General features: G+C 48.1%; 1 protein-coding gene and 1 non-coding gene across 2 annotated transcripts in view; both read right to left on the minus strand.

The window, feature by feature from the left end:
* KIF24 (kinesin family member 24) overlaps positions 1-22,085 on the minus strand; it is an 85,458-nt gene that overhangs the window by 56,278 nt on the left and 7,095 nt on the right. The window lies entirely within an intron of this gene.
* On the minus strand, positions 11,180-11,251 carry TRNAN-GUU (transfer RNA asparagine (anticodon GUU)). The gene has a single exon. It is a non-coding gene; the product is annotated as a tRNA-Asn (tRNA).

A 22,085-nucleotide genomic window follows, 5' to 3' on the forward strand; every position in this document is an offset into this window, starting at 1 on the left:
AAAAATCAGCCGTCTGACCGTTCTTCCTGTTGCGGGACTGGTTTTTCTTCTTTCAAAGAAGAAAAAGTACTTGCTCTCCAGGAAAATACCAAATATGAAGTTACTACAAAAAAACTGAACCATATCCCCAGTGCAAACTTTTGAGGCAAGGAAATATTTGGTATTTTTCTGGAGCGCAAATACCTTTCCCTCTGGGAATATGGAAAAACCAGCCCCACAACAGGAAGAATGGTCAGACGGCTGATTTTTTAAAGACAGATAGATATGTAAGTCATCCGTAAATAGGGCAAAAGACTAGCGTACCAAACTGCCAGGTTGCTTGGTTTGTCGATATAATTTAGTACAAAGTAAAAGTGAAAACACCAAATCCCACGTAATATCTATAAACCACTTTTCTCGTTTCCTCAAAATGCTTCGCTTAGTCTCTCTCGGCAACCTGTACACTAACCCTTTAAGGTAGGACCATGTTATTATCATCCTATAGTATTGCTGGGATTACGGGTGGCAACTTTCAAAGTTTCCCAGTGAGTAACCAGCGGAGGAGTTTTGACCTGGGAACTTCCAAGCTCTCACTTCTGCTGATCAACGTAATACATTTCTTTCTGTGTGCAACACACTTTAGGAATACAAGCATGCACTGCTTCAGCAAGGAGACCGATTAAAATTTTGATCATGGATTCAGTCAGCTGCCCAAGAGCTGGCAAGTTATGGAACTGCCTCTCAAAACTGCTCGAGAATCCGGGGATTAGAGAAAGAAACTGTTACTCCAGCAGTTTAATGAAGAATACTTCATGGCACTTACGTTAAAGGTAAAGGTAGTCCCCTGTGCAAGCACCAGTTGTTTCCGACTCTGCGGTGACGTTGCATCACATTTTAATGGCAGACTTTTTACAGGGTGGTTTGCCATTGCCTTCCCCAGTCATCTACACTCCCCCCTCCCCCAGCAAGCTGCGTACTCATTTTACCAACCTCGGAAGGATGGAAGGCTGAGTCAACCTTGAGCCGGCTACCTGAACCCAGCTTCCGCCGGGATCGAACTCAGGTCGTGAGCAGAGAGCTCGGACTGCAGTACTGAAGCGTTACCACCCTGTGCCGGCTTAAACTCATCCCTATACTCTGCCAAATTATCATGGAAACTGCGGCTCTAGAGCGCAGCTGATTAGGAGAACGGAACCTGCAACGGTATCGACATCAGCCACCTGAAATAGCCACCAATTTAAAAAAACCAGAGTCCCAAACCACAACTTTTACCAAATAAAAATGGCTTTCTTTTCTGAAATCGGTAAGCTAGGCGTTTCTACCTTCTTTCAGAAGTCCACCCCCTTCCACAGCGCTTTGAGGTGCTGAAGAGTGTAACGGGAACTCATCAATCAATCAACCAATTGGTGAAAAGGCAGAAAATTAGTGGGGGGGGAGGGGGAGCTGACAATACACAATTAAGGTACACAGAGAAATTTGTTCTAGGACTGCACAGTCACTTACTTACATCAGCTGCCTTCTTGCGCCGGCGAGTCTACACAACTGGCGTTTCGCTCTGCACCGCCACAGAGTACCACACCAGCTACAGAAAGCAACATGCCTAAATTTAGACGTGCCTTTTCCCGGCCAAACATGCGTCCCAAACGCTCTCTCCGTGGTTAACGATCGAAAGGCTAAGAAATGGATATCGATATGCAACGAAGGCAAAGCGGGCGTTTGCAAGTATTAACAGATAAAAGGTTCGCTGCAGTTCGGAGCGTAATCCTGTAATCAAATACATTTCTGCCAAAGTGAGGGGCCAGATACACAGTTTTCCCCAAGTCAGCATATCCTTTGTAAGAACATAAGAGAAGCCATGTTAGATCAGGCCAATGGCCCATCCAGTGCAACACTCTGTGTCACACAGTGGCCAAAAAAAATTATACACACACACACACACTGTAGCTAATAGCCACTGATGGACCTCTGCTCCATATTTTTATCTAAACCCCTCTTGAAGGTGGCTATGCTTGTGGCCGCCACCCCCTCCTGTGGCAGTGAATTCCACATGTTAATCACCCTTTGGGTGAAGAAGGACTTCCTTTTATCCGTTTCAACCTGTCTGCTCAGCAATTTCATCGAATGCCCACGAGTTCTTGTATTGTGAGAAAGGGAGATTTGTATTTATGAGTGACGCCTGAGAGCACAATTCTCAAGCACACGTTGACGGTGGCACGCTTCCAATTCATTCGGGATAGCTGATGCTATCAGGGTTTCACGAGAGGCATCCCAGAAGCCGCTGGCCCAAAATAATTGGACGGCTCGCAAGTATCCAGACTTACAGCTAATTCTTTCTAGTAGAGATCCTGACTTTTTTTTCCCCCGCTAGAGGGGAAATAATTAAATAAATGGTCTTTTCTGGCAAATTCTACTGTTAGCAACCTGGTGCTTAAGAAAACAGGCTTGCTGGAAAGAAACCAGATCACCGGAGTGTCCTAACCTCGGTGCCTAATCGCGTCAGATCACAGAAGCTAAGCTGGTTAACTCCTTGGATGGGAGACCACCAAGGAAGTGCAGGTTTGCTATGCAGAGGCAGGCAAACCACCTCTGAACTTCTCTTGCCTGCAAAAATCCTATGACAGGGGTGGGGAACGTCAGGCCCGAGGGCCATTTACGGCCCTCAAGATCATTTAGTCTGGCTCTCGGGGCTTGCTGGGCCGAGTTTCCTTCTTGCAGGTATTGTGAAGGACCGCTGCTGGGGTATGTGGGTGCCTTTAAAGGTTTGCTGGGAGCAGCTGCAGTTTCCACATGGAGAGCCAGTTTGGTGTAGTGGTTAAGTGTGCGGACTCTTATCTGGGAGAACCGGCTTTGATTCCCCACTCCTCCACTTGCACCTGCTAGCATGGCCTTGGGTCAGCCATAGCTCTGGCAGAGGTTGTCCTTGAAAGGTCAGCTGCTGTGAGAGCCCTCTCCAGCCCCACCCACCACACAGGGTGTCTGTTGTGGGGGAAGAAGGGAAAGGAGATTGTGAGCCGCTCTGAGACTCTTGGGAGTGGAGGGCGGGATATAAATCCAATATCTTCATCTACCTCACAGGGTGTCTGTTGTGGAGGAAGAAGGGAAAGGAGATTGTGAGCCGCTCTGAGACTCTTCGGAGTGGAGGGCGGGATATAAATCCAATATCTTCATGTACCTCACAGGGTGTCTGTTGTGGGGGAGGAAGGGAAAGGAGATTGTGAGCCGCTCTGAGACTCTTCGGAGTGGAGGGCGGGATATAAATCCAGTATCTTCATCTACCTCACAGGGTGTCTGTTGTGGGGGAGGAAGGGAAAGGAGATGTGAGCCGCTGAGACTCTTCGGAGTGGAGGGCGGGATATAAATCCAATACCTTCTTCTTCTTCACATGAAAGGAGGGAGGGAGGGAGGGAGGGAGGGAGAGGTGGCAGGGGTGGGAGCCAGCCACCACCAGTTCAATTTGCATGTGATTACCCTCAGGTGGTGTGGCCTAATATGCTAATGAGTGTGTGACCTAATATTAGGGGGTGTGGTCTAATATGCCTGGACCTAGGCATTTGCCTAGGGTGGCAGGCCAGTGTGTGTGTGCGTGCACTGAAATAGGCTCTCCCCGCGTGACTTCAAATAGAAAAACAATTGTTTGCATTAACTTTGCCAGCCTGAATCGTTCTCCCTTGGCGGAGCACTGTTTTTTAAGTTGATAATTTTGCATGGCCTGTGAATGATGTTATAAATATCCAAATGGCCCTTGGCAGAAAAAAGGTTCCCCACCCCTGCCCTATGGGATCACTGTAAGTGGGGTGTGACATGAAAATCGCTTTCCACCAATATGTAGCTGCCTTTGGAGGCACTTTCTGCCAATATGTAGCCAGCCCTGGCTGGCTTGATTCCGTCATATCTTGGTAGCTAAGCAGAGTAGGCCCTGGTTACCCCTTGGATGGGAGACCTCCAAGGAAATCCAGGGTTGCTACCCAGAGACAGACAATAGCAGACTACCTCTAAACATCTCTTACCTTGAAAACCCTACGGGACTGCCAGTTGCTTGTGACTTGATGGAGCCCTCCTCCACCGCTATGTTAACAACAGAACTTGTCCGATATTATCCTGTACGCTTGGGATATTAGAGCAACTGAAAGGCGTACAGATTTTTATTCCTGTCTTTCTCCGAAAAGCTGACCTGTGTTTCTCCTCACCCTCACAACGGCCCTGTGGGGTGGGTTAAATTGAAAGACAACAACGCCCTGAATGACTTCTGGATGAACAGTGGTTCGAAGTCAGGTCTTCTTCCCCAACACAAGGTCAAGGCAGTGGCACGAGCAGAAGGTGTTCACGACGGCAGATCTTTCCCTCCCTCCCCGTTGCCGTAGGTGAAACCTGCGAACTAATGGGGGCCACAGAAACAGAACCAGGGAGGGGGAAATCAGACAAAAATCGCCTCTCAGTATCATAATGCCCCTGTATAAATCGATGGTGCGGTCTTATTTGGAGCACTGTGTACAATTCTGGTCACCGCACCTCAAAAAGGATATTCTAGCATTGGAAAAAGTGCAGAAAAGGGCAACTAGAATGATTAAAGGTTTGGGACACTTTCCCTGTGAAGAAAGGCTAAAACGCTTGGGGCTCTTTAGCTTGGGGAAACGTTGACTGCGGGGTGACATGATAGAGGTTTCAAGATTATGCATTGGATGGAGAAAGTAGAGAAAGAAGTACTTTTCTCCCTGTCTCACAATACAAGAACTCGTGGGCATTCCATGAAATTGCTGAGCAGTCGGGTTAGAACTTATAAAAGGAAGTACTTCTTTATCCAAAGGGTGATTAACATGTGGAATTCACTGCCACAGGAGGTGGTGGCAGCTACAAACATAGCAAGCTTCAAGAGGGGTTTGGATAAAAATATGGAGCAGAGGTCCATCAATAGCTATTAGCCACAGCTTATCATTGGAACTGTCTGGGGCAGTGATGCTCTGTATTCTTGGTGCTTGGGGGAGGGGAAGTGGAAGGGCTTCTAGCCCCACTTGTGAACCTCCTTTTTTTTTTGGCCACTGTGTGACACAGAGTGTTGGACTGGATGGGCCATTGGCCTGATCCAACATGGCTTCTCTTCTGTTCTTATGTGACACAGAGTGTTGGACTGGATGGGCCATTGGCCTGATCCAACATGGCTTCTCTTCTGTTCTTATGTGACACAGAGTGTTGGACTGGATGGGCCATTGGCCTGATCCAACAGGGCTTCTCTTCTGTTCTTATGTGACACAGAGTGTTGGACTGGATGTGCCATTGGCCTGATCCAACAGGGCTTCTCTTCTGTTCTTATGTGACACAGAGTGTTGGACTGGATGAGCCACTGGCCTGATCCAACAGGGCTTCACTTCTGTTCTTATGTGACACAGAGTGTTGGACTGGATGGGCCACTGGCCTGATCCAACATGGCTTCTCTTCTGTTCTTCTGTTCTCTGTTTCTGCTGCTCAAAGAGGAATATGCTTTCTATTGATGCAAAACGGAAGGGGATGATTTCTCCCAATTGCCCTTGGTCTCTCATTTGTGTCCACAGGAGGTCCCATAATTTATTTCTTTTTTGGTGGGGGGGGGTCACAAGGGGCTGCTATGGGAAGGGGATGGCAGGGAAATATTCCCCACCCAAACTGCCCTCCTACCAGCATATGTACAGGATCTAACTCTGCTACGGTTCTCAAACCTGCCCTGAAGCCCCAAAGGTTCCCTTGAGAGCCAGTCTGGGGTAGTGGTTAAGTGTGTGGACTCTTATCTGGGAGAACCGGGTTTGATTCCCCACTCCTCCCCTTGCAGCTGCTGGAATGGCCTTGGGTCAGCCATAGCTCTCACAGGAGTTGTCCTTGAAAGGTCAGCTGCTGTAAGCGTCCTCTCAGCCCCACCCACCTCACAGGGTGTCTGTTGTGGGGGAGGAAGGGAAAGGAGATTGTGAGCCGCTCTGAGACTCTTCGGAGTGGAGGGCGGGATATAAATCCAATATCTTCATCTACCTCACAGGGTGTCTGTTGTGGGGGAGGAAGGTAAAGGAGATTGTGAGCCGCTCTGGGACTCTCCGGAGTGGAGGGTGGGATATAAATCCAATATCTTCATCTACCTCACAGGGTGTCTGTTGTGGGGGAGGAAGGGAAAGGAGATTGTGAGCCGCTCTGGGACTCTTCGGAGTGGAGGGTGGGATATAAATCCAATATCTTCATCTACCTCACAGGGTGTCTGTTGTGGGGGAGGAAGGGAAAGGAGATTGTGAGCTGCTCTGAGACTCTTCGGAGTGGAGGGTGGGATATAAATCCAATATCTTCATCTAACCTCACAGGGTGTCTTTTGTGGGGGAGGAAGGGAAAGGAGATTGTGAACCGCTCTGAGACTCTGAGTGGAGGGCGGGATATAAATCCAATATCTTCTTCTTCTGTTGAGGACACGTTTTGCCACACACAAATCGGTCATTTTTCAAAAGTAAATAGTCTAATCATGCCCAAACTCTCCCTAGAAGCTAAAATGACTAAATCAAGGCTATTATCCTTGGGTCACATTAGGAGTAGCAAAGAGTCACTGGAAAAGACAACAATGCTAGAAGAAGCCTGTAGATTTATACCCCGCCCTTCTCTCTGAATCAAGAGTCTCCGAGGGGCTCACAATCACCTTTATCTTCCTCCCCTACAACAGATGCCCCGTGAGGTAGGTGGGGCTGAGAGAACTCTCCCAGCAGCTGCCCTTTCAAGGACAGAGTCTCAGAGCGGCCTACAATCTCCTTTCCCTTCCTCCCCCACAACAGACACCCTGTGAGGGGGGTGGGGCTGAGAGAGCTCTCCCAGCAGCTGCCCTTTCAAGAACAGCTCTGCCAGAGCTATGGCTGACCCAAGGCCATGCAAGCAGGTGCAAGTGGAGGAGTGGGGAATCAAACCCGGTTCTCCCAGATAAGAGTCCGCACGCTTAACCACTACACCAAACTGGCTAGGAAAAGATGAAGGCAGCAGGAAAAGAGAAGATGGACGGACTCTATCCAGGAAGCCACAAGGGCCCTCAGGTTGCAAGCAAGACCTTACCAAAACTGTTAACAATAGGAGGTTTTGGATGGAGGTCATTAATTCATAGGGTCACCGTAAGTCAGAAGTGATTTGACAGCACTTCACACACACACACACACACAATTTGCCTTTCTTTATAAGTACTATATGGATGTTATAATCTCTTGATAAACCATGTCCTCTATTTCAACTAACCAAGCCAGAATGTTACCTCGATTTATGGCACCCACACCTACAACAGCAGTCTGCTTTTTAATCACTCCCCAATGTTTTTTCAACCCTGTTTTGTCCTAACACTAACAAACACAGATCCCTATTTGTGATTCTTTCAATCTGCTAAAAACACTCCGATGATTCCACACTGCCCACTTATATTAAGTATTGCTGCTTGCCGTTCCCATTTTGTCCGATGAAGTCTGCTTAAGAGCACACGAAAGCTTCCGTTCCGAATAAAACTTAGTTGGTCTTAAAGGTGCAATTGTCTACTGCTTTGAGAATAGAAGAGTTGGCTTTCGAAGCCCGGAAAACCCACATTCTTGTCTTCGGTGCCATCTCTTGGTGGAAATGGGAAGTGCTGATTTTCCTGTCAGGCAAATTTCGAGGTTATTTGCTTATGCATCTACGAGGAGATGGCGCTCAAACGAGAGAGACAAGATGGAAAGAGAATAAATGCCACAAACAGTTCATGTTGCCCTGGAGAGCCGAATTAGCACCTTCCGGAACCCAGCTCCGCTCCAGTCCTTGGAAACTTCTCCACAAAAATAAACAGCACCAGTTGTGCGGATCTGAGGACATTTGTCGCTCGGTTTTAAGTTTCAGCCAAAGAGAAGCAGCTGTTGCTTCTCCCCCCCCCCCACCGCCCCCCACAAGAGGAAAGAACAAAGCAAGAACGTGGCTTTCTTTTCCAAAATGAACCCTTTGCTCCGTTCAAGCACAGAGGCATGGCTCTGTCATAGTCTACAAAAACTAATTCTATTCTGAGTCTGCTAGCAATTCATACAAGCAAATAGGCCATAAGAAGAAGAAGAAGATATTGGATTTATATCCCGCCCTCCACTCCGAAGAGTCTCAGAGAGGCTCACAATCTCCTTTACCTTCTTCCCCCACAACAGACACTCTGTGAGGTAAATGACAATATTGGATTTATATCCTGCCCTCCACTCCGAAGAGTCTCAGAGTGGCTCACAATCTCCTTTACCTTCCTCCCCCACAACAGACACCCTGTGAGGTAGATGAAGATATTGGATTTATATCCCGCCCTTCACTCCGAAGAGTCTCAGAGCGGCTCACAATCTCCTTTACCTTCCTCCCCCACAACAGACACCCTGTGAGGTAGATGAAGATATTGGATTTATATCCCGCCCTCCACTCCGAAGAGTCTCAGAGCGGCTCACAATCTCCTTTCCCTTCCTCCCCCACAACAGACACCCTGTGAGGTAGATGAAGATATTGGATTTATATCCCGCCCTCCACTCCAAAGAGTCTCAGAGCGGCTCACAATCTCCTTTCCCTTCCTCCCCCACAACAGACACCCTGTGAGGTAGATGAAGATATTGGATTTATATCCCGCCCTCCACTCCGAAGGGTCTCAGAGCGGCTCACAATCTCCTTTCCCTTCCTCCCCCACAACAGACACCCTGTGAGGTAGATGAAGATATTGGATTTATATCCCACCCTCCACTCCGAAGAGTCTCAGAGCGGCTCACAATCTCCTTTCCCTTCCTCCCCCACAACAGACACCCTGTGAGGTAGATGAAGATATTGGATTTATATCCCGCCCTCCACTCCGAAGGGTCTCAGAGCGGCTCACAATCTCCTTTCCCTTCCTCCCCCACAACAGACACCCTGTGAGGTAGATGAAGATATTGGATTTATATCCCGCCCTCCACTCCAAAGAGTCTCAGAGCGGCTCACAATCTCCATTCCCTTCCTCCCCCACAACAGACACCCTGTGAGGTAGATGAAGATATTGGATTTATATCCCGCCCTCCACTCCAAAGAGTCTCAGAGCAGCTCACAATCTCCTTTCCCTTCCTCCCCCACAACAGACACCCTGTGAGGTAGATGAAGATATTGGATTTATATCCCGCCCTCCACTCCGAAGGGTCTCAGAGCGGCTCACAATCTCCTTTCCCTTCCTCCCCCACAACAGACACCCTGTGAGGTAGATGAAGATATTGGATTTATATCCCGCCCTCCACTCCGAAGGGTCTCAGAGCGGCTCACAATCTCCTTTCCCTTCCTCCCCCACAACAGACACCCTGTGAGGTAGATGAAGATATTGGATTTATATCCCGCCCTCCACTCCAAAGAGTCTCAGAGCGGCTCACAATCTCCTTTCCCTTCCTCCCCCACAACAGACACCCTGTGAGGTAGATGAAGATATTGGATTTATATCCCGCCCTCCACTCCGAAGGGTCTCAGAGCGGCTCACAATCTCCTTTCCCTTCCTCCCCCACAACAGACACCCTGTGAGGTAGATGAAGATATTGGATTTATATCCCGCCCTCCACTCCGAAGGGTCTCAGAGCGGCTCACAATCTCCTTTCCCTTCCTCCCCCACAACAGACACCCTGTGAGGTAGATGAAGATATTGGATTTATATCCCGCCCTCCACTCCGAAGGGTCTCAGAGCGGCTCACAATCTCCTTTCCCTTCCTCCCCCACAACAGACACCCTGTGAGGTAGATGAAGATATTGGATTTATATTCCGCCCTCCACTCCGAAGGGTCTCAGAGCGGCTCACAATCTCCTTTCCCTTCCTCCCCCACAACAGACACCCTGTGAGGTGGGTGGGGCTGGAGAGGGCTCTCCCAGCAGCTGCACTTTCAAAGATAACTTTTATGAGAGCTCTGGCTGACCCAAGGCCATCCCAGCAGCTGCAAGTGGAGGAGCGGGGAATCAAACCCGGTTCTCCCAGATAAGAGTCCGCTCACTTAACCACTACACCAAACTGGCTCTCCAATATCAGGGTCCAATAAGGCCAATATCAGGGGTGGCCAAACTTTCTTTACGCAAGAGCCACACAGAATAAACATCAGATGTTTGAGAGGCGCAAGACATGAATGTCAGATGTTTGAGAGTTGCAAGGGAAGGAGGGAGGCAGGCAAACAAACAGACAGGGGACAGAGGAGAGAGGGAGAGGTGGAAAGAAGGCAACTTCAACTTTAAGCACTTTCTCAAAGTCACCGGCTGGCTTGGCGAATCGATTTAAATGCCTTCTCCAAACCAGCTAACGGGGTGGCGGAGGCTCCTGAGCTGCAGTTCAGCTACGCCTGGCCTATATTATGAACATATATGATGAAGCTGCCTTCTACTGAATCAGACCCTCGGTCCCTCAAAGTCAGTCTTGTCTACTCAGACTGGCAGCGGCTCTCCAGGGTCTCAAGCTGAGGTTTTCCACGCCTACTTGCCTGGACCCTTTTTAGTTGGAAATGCCAGGGATTCAACCTGGGACCTTCTGCTTACCAAGCAGATGCTCTACCGCTGAGCCACAGCCCCATTCATGGCTCTCCAGGGTCTCAAGAGGAGGTTCTTCACGCCTGTTTACCCGGGCCCTTCTTCGTTGGAAATGTCGGGGATTGAACCTGGGACCTTCTGCTTACCAAGCAGATGCTCTACCACTGAGCCACCGTCCCTCCCCAAATACAGTGAATTCTGTGCAGACATGAGACTCCAGTCGGCAGCCACAAAGCCATGGATCTGCCTCCACCATGCCTCATAAGCCCAATGACAAGAAGCAAAGAAGCTCACAGCCCCAAAGTCTCACAATTTTACGAAATCAATACTGAAAAAGATTGTCATCAAAATCTTACAATGCTAAGCGTTGCAGGCATTTCCTTGACTCGATGTGATTTGGTTAATAATTGGAAAGTTATCATTTGGTGCAAGCATCCAAACTGACGGCCTACGAAGCAATCTGTGAAACGCCTCTCCCACGGAGCAGATGCTCTACCACGGAGCCACAGCCCCATTCATGGCTCTCCAGGGTCTCAAGCTGAGGTTATTCACGCCTCTTTGCCTGGACACTTTTTAGTTGGAGATGCCGGGGATTGAACCTGGGACCTTCTGCTCACCAAGCAGATGCTCTACCACGGAGCCACAGCCCCATTCATGGCTCTCCAGGGTCTCAAGCTGAGGTTTTTCATGCCTACTTGCCTAGACCCTTTTTAGTTGGAGATGCCGGGGATTGAACCTGGGACCTTCTGCTCAACAAGCAGATGCTCTACCACTGAGCCAGAGCCCCATTTAGGGCTCTCCAGGGTCTCAAGCTGAGGTTTTTCACGCCGACTTGCCTGGACCCTTTTTAGTTGGAGATGCCGGGGGTTGAACCTGGGACCTTCTGCTTACCAAGCAGATGCTCTACCACTGAGCCACAGCCCCATTCATGGCTCTCCAGGGTCTCAAGCGGAGGTTATTCACACCTATTTGCCTGGATCCTTTCTAGTTGGAGATGCTGGGGATTGAACCTGGGACCTTCTGCTTACCAAGCAGATGCTCAGCCACTGAGCCACCGTCCCTCCAAACACCTAATTGAAGCTGCTGCAGAACCTTCTGGTGCCCCCAGTCCAAAATCCCTGGCTCTTTCATCCAACCACTTTTTCTTTCTCAACATCAAAAGCTTGTAAGTAATATTATACAAAGAAGAACATTGGAAGAGACGTGGCCCAGAGGAATGCAGAAGGTCCCAGGTTCGGTCCCCGGCATCTCCAGTAAAAGGACCAGAAAGGAGATGATGTGAAAGACCTCTGTTGAAGAACTTTGAGAGCTGCTACCAGGCTGTGCAGACAACACTGATCTTGATGGACCGATGGTGGAATTCACTGCCACAGGAGGTGGTGGCGGCTACAAGCACAGACAGCTTCAAGAGGGGATTGGATAAACATATGGAGCAGAGGTCCATCAGTGGCTATTAGGTACAGGGTATTGATGGAACTCTCTGTCTGGGGCAGTGACACTCTGTATTCTTGGTGCTTGGGAGGGGCTTCTAGTGTCCTGGCCCCACTGATGGACCTCCTGATGGCACCTGCATTTTTTTTGGCCACTGTGTGACAGAGTGTTGAACTGGATGGGCCACTGGCCTGATCCAATGTGGCTTCTCTTACGTTCTTATGTTTGGGGCAGTGATGCTCTACATTCTTGGTGCTTGGGGGGGCGGCAACAGTGGAAGGGCTTCTAGTGTCCTGGCCCCACTGATGGCACCTGGGTTTTTTTGGCCACTGTGTGACACAGAGTGTTGGACTGGATGGGCCACTGGCCTGATCCAACATGGCTTCTCTTATGTTCTTATGTCTGGGGCAGTGATGCTCTGCATTCTCGGTGCTTGGGGGCGGCACAGTGGGAGGTCTTTCAGTGTTCTGGCCCCACTGGTGGACCTCCTGATGGCACCTGCATTTTTTTTGGCCACTGTGTGACAGAGTGTTGAACTGGATGGGCCATTGGCCTGATCCAACGTGGCTTCTCTGAAGTCCTTAGGGACTTATTCAATATAAGGCAGCTTCACATGTTCTCTTGCTCTATTTTAAAAACAAGCCAACTAGGCAAACCCCCCAACTGAATCGCTGGAAATAAGCTTCGTTTCAGAGGACAGCCCTTGCAGCAGCCAGAGTTCATGATTTAAAAAATAGCTTCTGGAGGGCTGCCCTGTTGAGCTGCTGTAGAAGAACCTGATTGGAGTCCTGCAGCTCCTTAGAGACCAAGGAGGGTTTCCAGAGCACAAGCTTTCGAAAGTCAAAGCTCTCTTTGTCAGACACGAAGGGATCTGATACTTCTGATGAAGAGGACTGACTCTCAGCAGCTTACAGACTGGAAATACTATTGGTCTTTCTTTAAGATTCGCCTGCACTTGAACCTTGCTGATAAAAAAAAGTTAATGTTCCTCGGTTAGGTGGAGGTGGAAGAGGAAGAAGAGGAGGAGGAAGAAGATGATGATGGATTTGTATCCTGCCCTCCACTCCAAATCTTAGAGTGGCTTACAATCTCCTATATCTCCCCCCCCCCACAACAGACACCCTGTGAGGTGGGTGGGGCTGAGAGAGCTCTCACAGCAGCTGCCCTTTCAAGGACAGAGACTCAGAGCGGCTCACAATCTCCTATATCTTCTCCCCCCACAACAGACACCCTGTGAGGTGGGTGGGGCTGAGAGGGCCCTCACAGCAGCTGCCCTTTCAAGGACAGAGACTCAGAGCGGCTCACAATCTCCTATATCTTCTCCCCCCACAACAGACACCCTGTGAGGTGGGTGGGGCTGAGAGGACCCTAACAGTAGCTGCCCTTTCAAGGACAGAGACTCAGAGCAGCTTACGATCTCCTATATCTTCCCCCCCACAACAGACACCCTGTGAGGTGGGTGGGATGAGAGGGCCCTCACAGCAGCTGCCCTTTCAAGGACAGAGACTCAGAGCGACTTACAATCTCCTTTATCTTCTCCCCCCACAACAGATACCCTGTGATGTGGGTGGGGCTGAGAGGGGTCTCACAGCAGCTGCCTTTCAACGACAGAGACTCAGAGCGACTTACAATCTCCTATATCTTCTCCCCCCACAACAGATACCCTGTGATGTGGGTGGGGCTGAGAGGGCTCTCACAGCAGCTGCCTTTCAACGACAGAGACTCAGAACGACTTACAATCTCCTATATGTTCTCCCCCCACAACAGACATCCTGTGAGGTGGGTGGGGCTGAGAGGGCTCTCACAGCAGCTGCCCTTTCAAGGACAGAGACTCAGAGCGGCTTACAATCTCCTATATCTTCTCCCCCCACAACAGACACCCTGTGAGGTGGGTGGGGCTGAGAGGGCTCTCACAGCAGCTGCCCTTTCAAAGACAGAGACTCAGAGCAGCTTACAATCTGCTATATCTTCTCCCCCCACAACAGACACCCTGTGAGGTGGGTGGGGCTGAGAGGGCTCTCACAGCAGCTGCCCTTTCAAGGACAGAGACTCAGAGCAGCTTACAATCTGTTATATCTTCTCCCCCCACAACAGACACCCTGTGAGGTGGGTGGGGCTGAAAGGGCTCTCGCAGCAGCTGTCCTTTCAAGGACAGAGACTCAGAGCAGCTTATAATCTCCTATATCTTCTCCCCCCACAACAGACACCTTGTGAGGTGGGTGGGGCTAAGAGAGCTCTGACAGAAGCTGCCCTTTCAAGGACAACCTCTGCCAGAGCTATGGCTGACCCAAGGGCATTCCAGCCGCTGCAAGTGGAGGAGTGGGGAATCAAACCCGGTTCTCCCAGATAAGAGTCCGCGCACTTCACCACCGCAGCAAACTGGCTAGTTATTAGGAGGCAATTCATCAGTTCACTCCAGGACGTACCAGAGCTTGGAGGGGTGAGGAGGAAATAGGGGAGCAGCTGCACGCGAACACATGGAGAAACAGCAGATTTGAGTGTGAAAGAAACAGACAACTCAGGGTTGGCTGAAGCACTCGGAGGTGTAGAATCCTTCTCTCTGGAGAGGGGGTCGTGGATTTGATTTCCCTGTCCTCTACTTCCACTCATATATTACAAAAATCCCATACAGCTCCTGTGCTCTCTCGTCCAAAAGGAGCCCACCCACATAGTGCGGCTCCCGGGATTTCTCACAGCCTGGAAAAGCGGAACGCCCAGAAGAAAGAAGTACAAATATATGAAAAATCAAGGCTAAGTCTGAGCTCAGGAGCATCTCAGAGACTGACAAGATTTTGGAGGAGCTCTGAGTCTCAAAAGCTCATACCTGGAAAGCCTTGTTGGTCTCTGAAGCAGCTGGGCCCTCTATTGCACTGTTTAGATTTGGGCTGAGTGTTTTCCCCTTCCCCCTTTCGTTCTTGGTCTCTGAAAGTGCTACAGGACTCCAGTTCCACTTCTGCGGCAGACCGACATGACTATCCCTGGGCCAAAGGAGGCTAAGTTAAAAACAACAAGGGAGCAGGCCTTCTCGATAATGGCACCCCGATGGTGGAACCAGCTGCCAGAGGAGGTGCGAGCCCTGCGGGATTTTAACCAGTTCCGTAGGGCTTGTAAAACCGCCCTCTTCCAACTAGCCTTTTAAGTTGAACTTAGCAGTAACATCAAGCCATCTTTATAAATACTGAGGCCCTTTTCCCACTGACCTTACTCCGGAGCGACGTCCCTCTTCACCGCACAGCGTCTGCGCGGATTTCCCACCAACTGCTGCGCACCACCAGGAAGAGCCGCGGCTTTTGCGTCGCAGATGTAAACTTGTTTTTAGCGGTTTACATCTGCGACGCAAAAGCCGTGGCACTTCCTGGTGGTGCGCAGCAGTTGGTGGGAAATCCGCGCAGACGCTGCGCGGCGAAGAGGGACATCACTCCGGAGTAAGGTCAGTGGGAAAACGGCCTGAGTTTGTAGCACCGTTAAGTTTTACTGGATTTTAGACTATTTATGTAATTTCATTAATGCATGAACAGTTTTATATTGCTATTGTTTGATTTTATTGTTGTTGTATCATGGTATGTACGATGTCCTGTAAGCCGCCCTGAGCCTGCCTCAGTGGGGAGGGCGGGGTATAAATAAAAATGCATTATTATTATTATATTATTATTATTACTATCTTCTGAAATGGTGAAAAACAAGGAAGCATTTAAATGTAAGGGTGTATCCAGGGGTCGTTTTGTAGAAAAATAGGTGGTGGAGCTCATCCAGGGGTTGTTATGCAGCTGCACCTACTCTTCAATGGACAAGGAGGTGGATCTCTCAGAAGGAGGAGGTGGAACTCTCAGAAAGGTTCAGGAGCTGTGCTCCTGTGAGCTCCCACTGAATCTGAGGCCTGGGTGTATCACTGTGTTAAAAGACAGTGTCACAGTTAAATTCAAGTCCAGCTGAAGCTTAGGGACCAGCAAGAGTCTCTAAGTCAGGGGTGTCGAGCTAATTTGTTATGAGGGCCAGATCGGATATAAATCAGGCCCTGATGGGCGGGGCCATGCCAGTTTCAGCCGCGCCCTGTGTATACCTATTTAAGATTAGGGAGCAGAGATATAAACTTTATAAAGGACACAGACAAACACAGTCAAATATTTTTTTAAAAAAAAAACCTGAAAAGCATGCTTAAAACATTATCATTCATTGGTCTTAAAGGTGCTTTCTTTGTATCTCTCCCATGGGATCCAGGGAACTGGGCAAAGGAAGCTCTGGCTCTTTCCTTCCTTCCCCAGGAGGGGGAGGAGCCTCAGCCTATAGAAGGAAGAGAGACTTGGCTCAGTAGCTCTGCTGTTCGATTGAGAGAGCCTGGAAAAACAAGCTCTGCCCTGCCCCCTTCCTCCCCAAGGAAGGAGCCTCAGCCAACGGAGAAATAGAGGCTTTGCTCTGTAGCTCCTGCGCAAAGCAAGCGGTGACGCATAAGGAAGCAAGATAGAGGGAGAAGGAAGCAGGTGACGGCCAGTTGCTTGAGGGCTTGATTCGGCCCCCAGGCCGCATGTCTGACACCCCTGCTCTAAGTCAAAGAAAGAGAACGCTTCCGAGTGCTGCCGGACTTTAATCTGCCTGTTCTAGGAGATCAGTGGGGCTACCCTCAGAAGAGAAGGCAAACAAGTCCTAGCACAACAGCAACCAAGGGTAAGGTAATCACAAAACGTGGGGAGCACCTCAAGATGTCATACACGCATCAACATTGCGCAGAGTTACAGGAGCCCAACATACGATATAAAGGAGAAACAGAGATACACAAAATCAGAAATGTCCTTTTTGGAGGAAGTCTAAACAAAGACATAACTTCCCAGGCCTTTGCAAGCCGTTGCTTTCTTGGGAGCTGACTCAGGGCTTTCCAGAGTGCCGTGAATAGTTTCACTGCTATGTTCAGCTGCTCGGGTAAGTCCTTGCGGCCAAAGGAGCGCGACAACATACCGTTGGGGACATCCTAGGTCTGGAAACTAACCACGTTTCCAGCTTCCATCCAGAGCGACTTAAAAACAACGGGAAGATTCCATAGGGGAGATGGCAGCTTGAAAGCATCTCTTCACACACGTTAAATGTAGACACCCCAAACTGGCACAGAGACCGCATTCTTGATTTCAGGGAGTACAATTAGTGTAATAATATTAGAAGAGGGGTTCTATCATCCACTCCCTTCTAACAAAGAATTTTAACTAGAAAGAATTTTCCTTTCAGGTGTCCATCTGCTGAAGACAGATGTGTACAAAATCATAATAATGTGGGACAAGGGCTTTTTTTGTAGCAGGAACTCCTTTTCATATTAGGCCACACTCCGCTGATATAGCCAGTCCTCTTGGAGAGGAGTGACAAGTGGAGTGCCTCAAGGATCTGTCCTGGGACCTGTTTCGTTCAACATCTTTATCAATGATTTGGATGAAGGAATAGAGGGAACGCTTATTAAATTTTCAGATGATACGAAATTGGGAGGGGTTGCAAACACAGAAGAAGACAGAAACAGGATACAGGATGACCCTGACAGGCTGGAAAACTGGGCTAAAACCAATAAAATGAATTTTAACGGGGATAAATGTAAAGTTCTGCATTTAGGGAGGAAAAATCCAATGCATGGTTATAGGATGGGGGAGACTTGTCTTAGCAGCAGTATGTGCGAAAAGGATCTAGGGGTCTTAGGGGATCATACGCTGAACATGAGTCAACAGTGTGATGCGGTGGCTAAAAAGGCAAATGCAATTTTGGGCTGTATCAACAGAAGTCTAGTGCCCAGATCACGTGATGTGATGGTATCGCTTTTCTCTGCTCTTGTAAGACCTCACCTGGAGTATTGTATTCAGTTTGGGGCACCACATTTTAAGAAGGATATAGACAAGCTGGAACGGGTCCAGAAGAGGGCGACAAAGATGGTGAGGGGTCTGGAGACCAAGTCCTATGAGGAAAGGCTGAAGGAGCTGGGGATGTTTAGCCTGGAGAGGAGGTGGCTGAGAGGTGATATGAACACCATCTTCAAGTACTTGAAGGGCTGTCATCTAGAGGATGGTGTGGAATTTTCTGTGGCCCCAGAAGGTAGGACCAGAACCAGTGGGTTAAAATTAAATCAAGAGTTTCCGGCTTAGAGCGATTCCTCAGTGGAACAGGCTTCCTCCTCGGTAGGTGGTGGGCTCTCCTTCCTTGGAAGTTTTTAAACAGAGGCTAGATGGCCATCTGACAGCAATGAAGATCCTGTGACTTTTGGGGGAGGTGTTTGAGTTTCCTGCATTGTGCAGGGGGTTGGACTAGATGACCCTAAAGATCCCTTCCAACTCTATGATTCTATGATTCTAGGAGCTTACAGTAGGCCCTGCACTAAGAGCCCTATAAGCACTTGGAGGATTGGCTACATAAGGATTGGAGGATTGGAGAGCCAGTTTGGTGTAGTGGTTAAGTGTGCGGACTCTTATCTGGGAGAACCGGCTTTGATTCCCCACTCCTCCACTTGCACCTGCTAGCATGGCCTTGGGTCAGCCATAGCTCTGGCAGAGGTTGTCCTTGAAAGGGCAGCTGCTGTGAGAGCCCTCTCCAGCCCCACCCACCTCACAGGGTGTCTGTTGTGGGGGAGGAAGGTAAAGGAGATTGTGAGCCGCTCTGAGACTCTTCGGAGTGGAGGGCGGGATATAAATCCAATATCTTCTTCTTCTTCTTCTCATAAGGGTGTGTGGCCTAATATGCAAAGGAGTTCCTGCTACAAAAAGCCCTTCCTTTGCATATTAGGCCACACCCCCTGATATAGCCAATCCTTCTGGAGCTTACAGTAGGGCCTATACTAAGAACCCTGTAAGATCTGGGAGAACTGGCTAAATCAGGGGTGTGTGGCCTAATAGGCAAAGGAGTTCCTGCTACATTAAGCCTGAAATTCAGCGGCAAACGTTGAAAGAGAAAGCATTACCTACTTTGTGGATTATTTTCCAATAATAAGCTATGGCTAAAAACTGGCCGGCTAACTTTAGACTTTGTCTTTACTAACTTCTTAAAATTTGCACAAGCTTGAAGAATTTTCTGATCAGCCACGTCAATATTAGCCTGGAGATCTCAGAGGGAAAGCATCTGCCCCACAACTGATTTTGGGCAACAGCTGCCACGGGGACTGGAAACTTCTCCTCTTCTAGGTATATGAATAAAACAAAGCCGCAAGTTCGACTGGGCTGGTGATTATTTAAAAACTGTCTTATTTTTTTCCCCTTGCAAGCAACAACTAGGCACATATCTGTCTGGGCTGGGGATTATTTAAAAACTGTCTTATTTTTTTCCCCTTGCAAGCAAAAACTAGGCACATATCTGACTGGGCTGGGGATTATTTAAAAACTGTCTTATTTTTTTTCCCCTTGAAAGCAAAAACTAGGCACATATCTGACTGGGCTGGGGATTATTTAAAAACTGTCTTATTTTTTTCCCCTTGCAAGCGAAAACTAGGCACATATCTGACTGGGCTGGGGATTATTTAAAAACTGTCTTATTTTTTTTCCCCTTGAAAGCAAAAACTAGGCACATATCTGACTGGGCTGGGGATTATTTAAAAACTGTCTTATTTTTTTTCCCCTTGAAAGCAAAAACTAGGCACATATCTGACTGGGCTGGGGATTATTTAAAAACTGTCTTATTTTTTTTTTCCCCTTGCAAGCAAAAACTAGGCACATATCTGACTGGGCTGGGGATTATTTAAAAACTGTCTTATTTTTTTTCCCCTTGAAAGCAAAAACTAGGCACATATCTGACTGGGCTGGGGATTATTTAAAAACTGTCTTATTTTTTTTTTCCCTTGCAAGCAAAAACTAGGCACATATCTGACTGGGCTGGGGATTATTTAAAAACTGTCTTATTTTTTTTTCCCCTTGCAAGCAAAAACTAGGCACATATCTGACTGGGCTGGGGATTATTTAAAAACTGTCTTATTTTTTTCCCCTTGCAAGCAAAAACTAGGCACATATCTTCATTGCGTTTCGGCATAAAGGGATATTCTGTCACAATACATTTCAAGTTGTTTCTTCAGTCCCAGCTTTTCGGTTGCCTTGTTAGTGGGGTTGGTTGCATAGCAACCAGCATCTTCCGTTCAAGTTGTACAAAAGGGCGGGGGGGGGGGGGAGAATACTTCTAGTTTACCAAGAATTTCGTATTCCAGCTCAGGGGAAGACATTCCAAAGAGGGCGTTTGAGCGCTGAAGAAAAGGCAAAAAAGGCCATTCAGTTTCTGTGCCTCTTCCCGACCCTGCTTTAGAAAACCTCTCTCTTCTTTTTCTAACAACCCAATAGCTCTCCTACTTAACACACTACTATGCTCTTTTTAAAAAAGTTTACAACTTCTGTTGCATGGTATATTCCCCCCCCCCCCCCCGCAAGCCAAATCCTAGTATAAAAGCAAAAAGCCATTAAAGGCAAAAAGGCCCCACAATTTCTGTGCATGTAATGGCAAAGCTGCAGCACTGCAGTCTGAGCTCTCTGCTCACGACCCGAGTTCGATCCAGGCGGAAGCTGGGTTCAGGTAGTCGGCTCAAGGTTGCCTCAGCCTTCCATCCTTCCGAGGTCGGTAAAATGAGTACCCAGCTTGCTGGGGGTGAAGATTGATAGATGATAGATAGATAGATAGATAGATAGATAGATAGATAGATAGATAGATAGATAGATAGATAGATAGATAGATAGATAGATAGATTTATTGTCATTGTTCTCAACAAAAAGAGAGCAACGAAATGAGGTGCTCTTCCACAAAACATACCAACACATCAAACACACATATTCATATTCATACCATTAGATTCATACCATTAGATGACTGGGGAAGGCAATGGCAAACCACCCCGTAAAAAAAAAAGTCTGCCATGAAAATGATGCGAAGTCACCCCAGAGTCGGAATCGACTGGTGCTTGCGCAGGGGACTACCTTTGCCTTTTTAATGGCAACAGTAATTGTGTGTCATGCAACCCCAAACACTCAGAGCCTGAGAACAAAGCAGGAGTCCAGTAGCACTTTTAAGACCAAAAAAGTTTTATTCAGAATGTAAGCTTCCGCGTGCATACTTCATCAGACAATGGAATGGAGACACAGTTTTCCTGCATAGTTCGTAGGATAAGGACAGGGCCTTCTCTGTTATGGCCCCTACATGGTGGAACCAGCTGCCGGAGGAGGTGAGGGCCCTGCGGGACCTTGTTCAGTTGCGCAGGGCCTGTAAGACAACCCTCTTCCGGCTAGCTTACACCTAGCTTACACCTAACTGAGATGGGAAATTAAATGTAGCTTTACCAGATCCCTGCTATACATATTGTTGTACTGTTTAAGGTTTTAAGGTTTTAAATGTTCTGAATGTTTTATATGTTTATATATTTAAATGCTAGTTTAATTTTATGTTCGACTACCTGTTGTGAGCCGCCCTGAGCCACCTTCGTGGGGAGGGCGGAATATAAATCATAAATAATTAAAAATAAAACAAATAAAGTGGTTTGTAGAGGATTCTTAATTCTCAGTCCCTGAGGTATAATGTCCAAGTGTTTGCATTTTGTAAGAAAGGCAATACCAGTCTGTACCTGGGCAAGTTTCTTTGTAAGACTGACGGAGTTCCATTCCATCGGGCTTAATGCGGTGCCTCCCATGTAGACTGAGCAAGGCTGCCCACCTGGATCTATCAACTTAGAGCCTGAAACACGCGTGAGATGAAATATTTCCTTTGAACAGAGTTGCAATGAAGACTCTGACACGAGAATCTTGAGGAGGGAATGAATCCAGCTTGCCGGGCAAGCAGTCTTAATTTTATATATGTTCACCGGTTCTTCAAAACCATTCTCGTCTCAAAAATGCAATGACAAACAGAGCGTCCCAGGAAGGTCTGGCGTGGAAGATAACATCTCGCTTAGTCCGCAAAAGTTCACAATAGCCTTGTTGTTGCTTCCCAAAGCGCCATTGTCAGAAAAGGAAGAAACAGAAGGAATGCTGTGACGTTTAAAGGTTGCTGTTTTGCTTCCCGGAGATTTGCAAGCTTGGCACATCTCTCGATAGCTGGTCATTAGGTCAGAACCTGATCTTCCCAGTTTTTTGGGGTACAAGTAGCCATTCTCATTACAGGATATCTACAGAACAGTCTCTCTTGAGCACACTGACAACTTCACACACGTTTTGTTCCTTTATATATCTATACTTTTTTTTAAATTTTCCATTTTAAAAAACAAAAAA

The sequence above is a fragment of the Heteronotia binoei genome, chromosome 4, assembly GCF_032191835.1.
Source record: "Heteronotia binoei isolate CCM8104 ecotype False Entrance Well chromosome 4, APGP_CSIRO_Hbin_v1, whole genome shotgun sequence".
Taxonomy (NCBI): domain Eukaryota; kingdom Metazoa; phylum Chordata; class Lepidosauria; order Squamata; family Gekkonidae; genus Heteronotia; species Heteronotia binoei.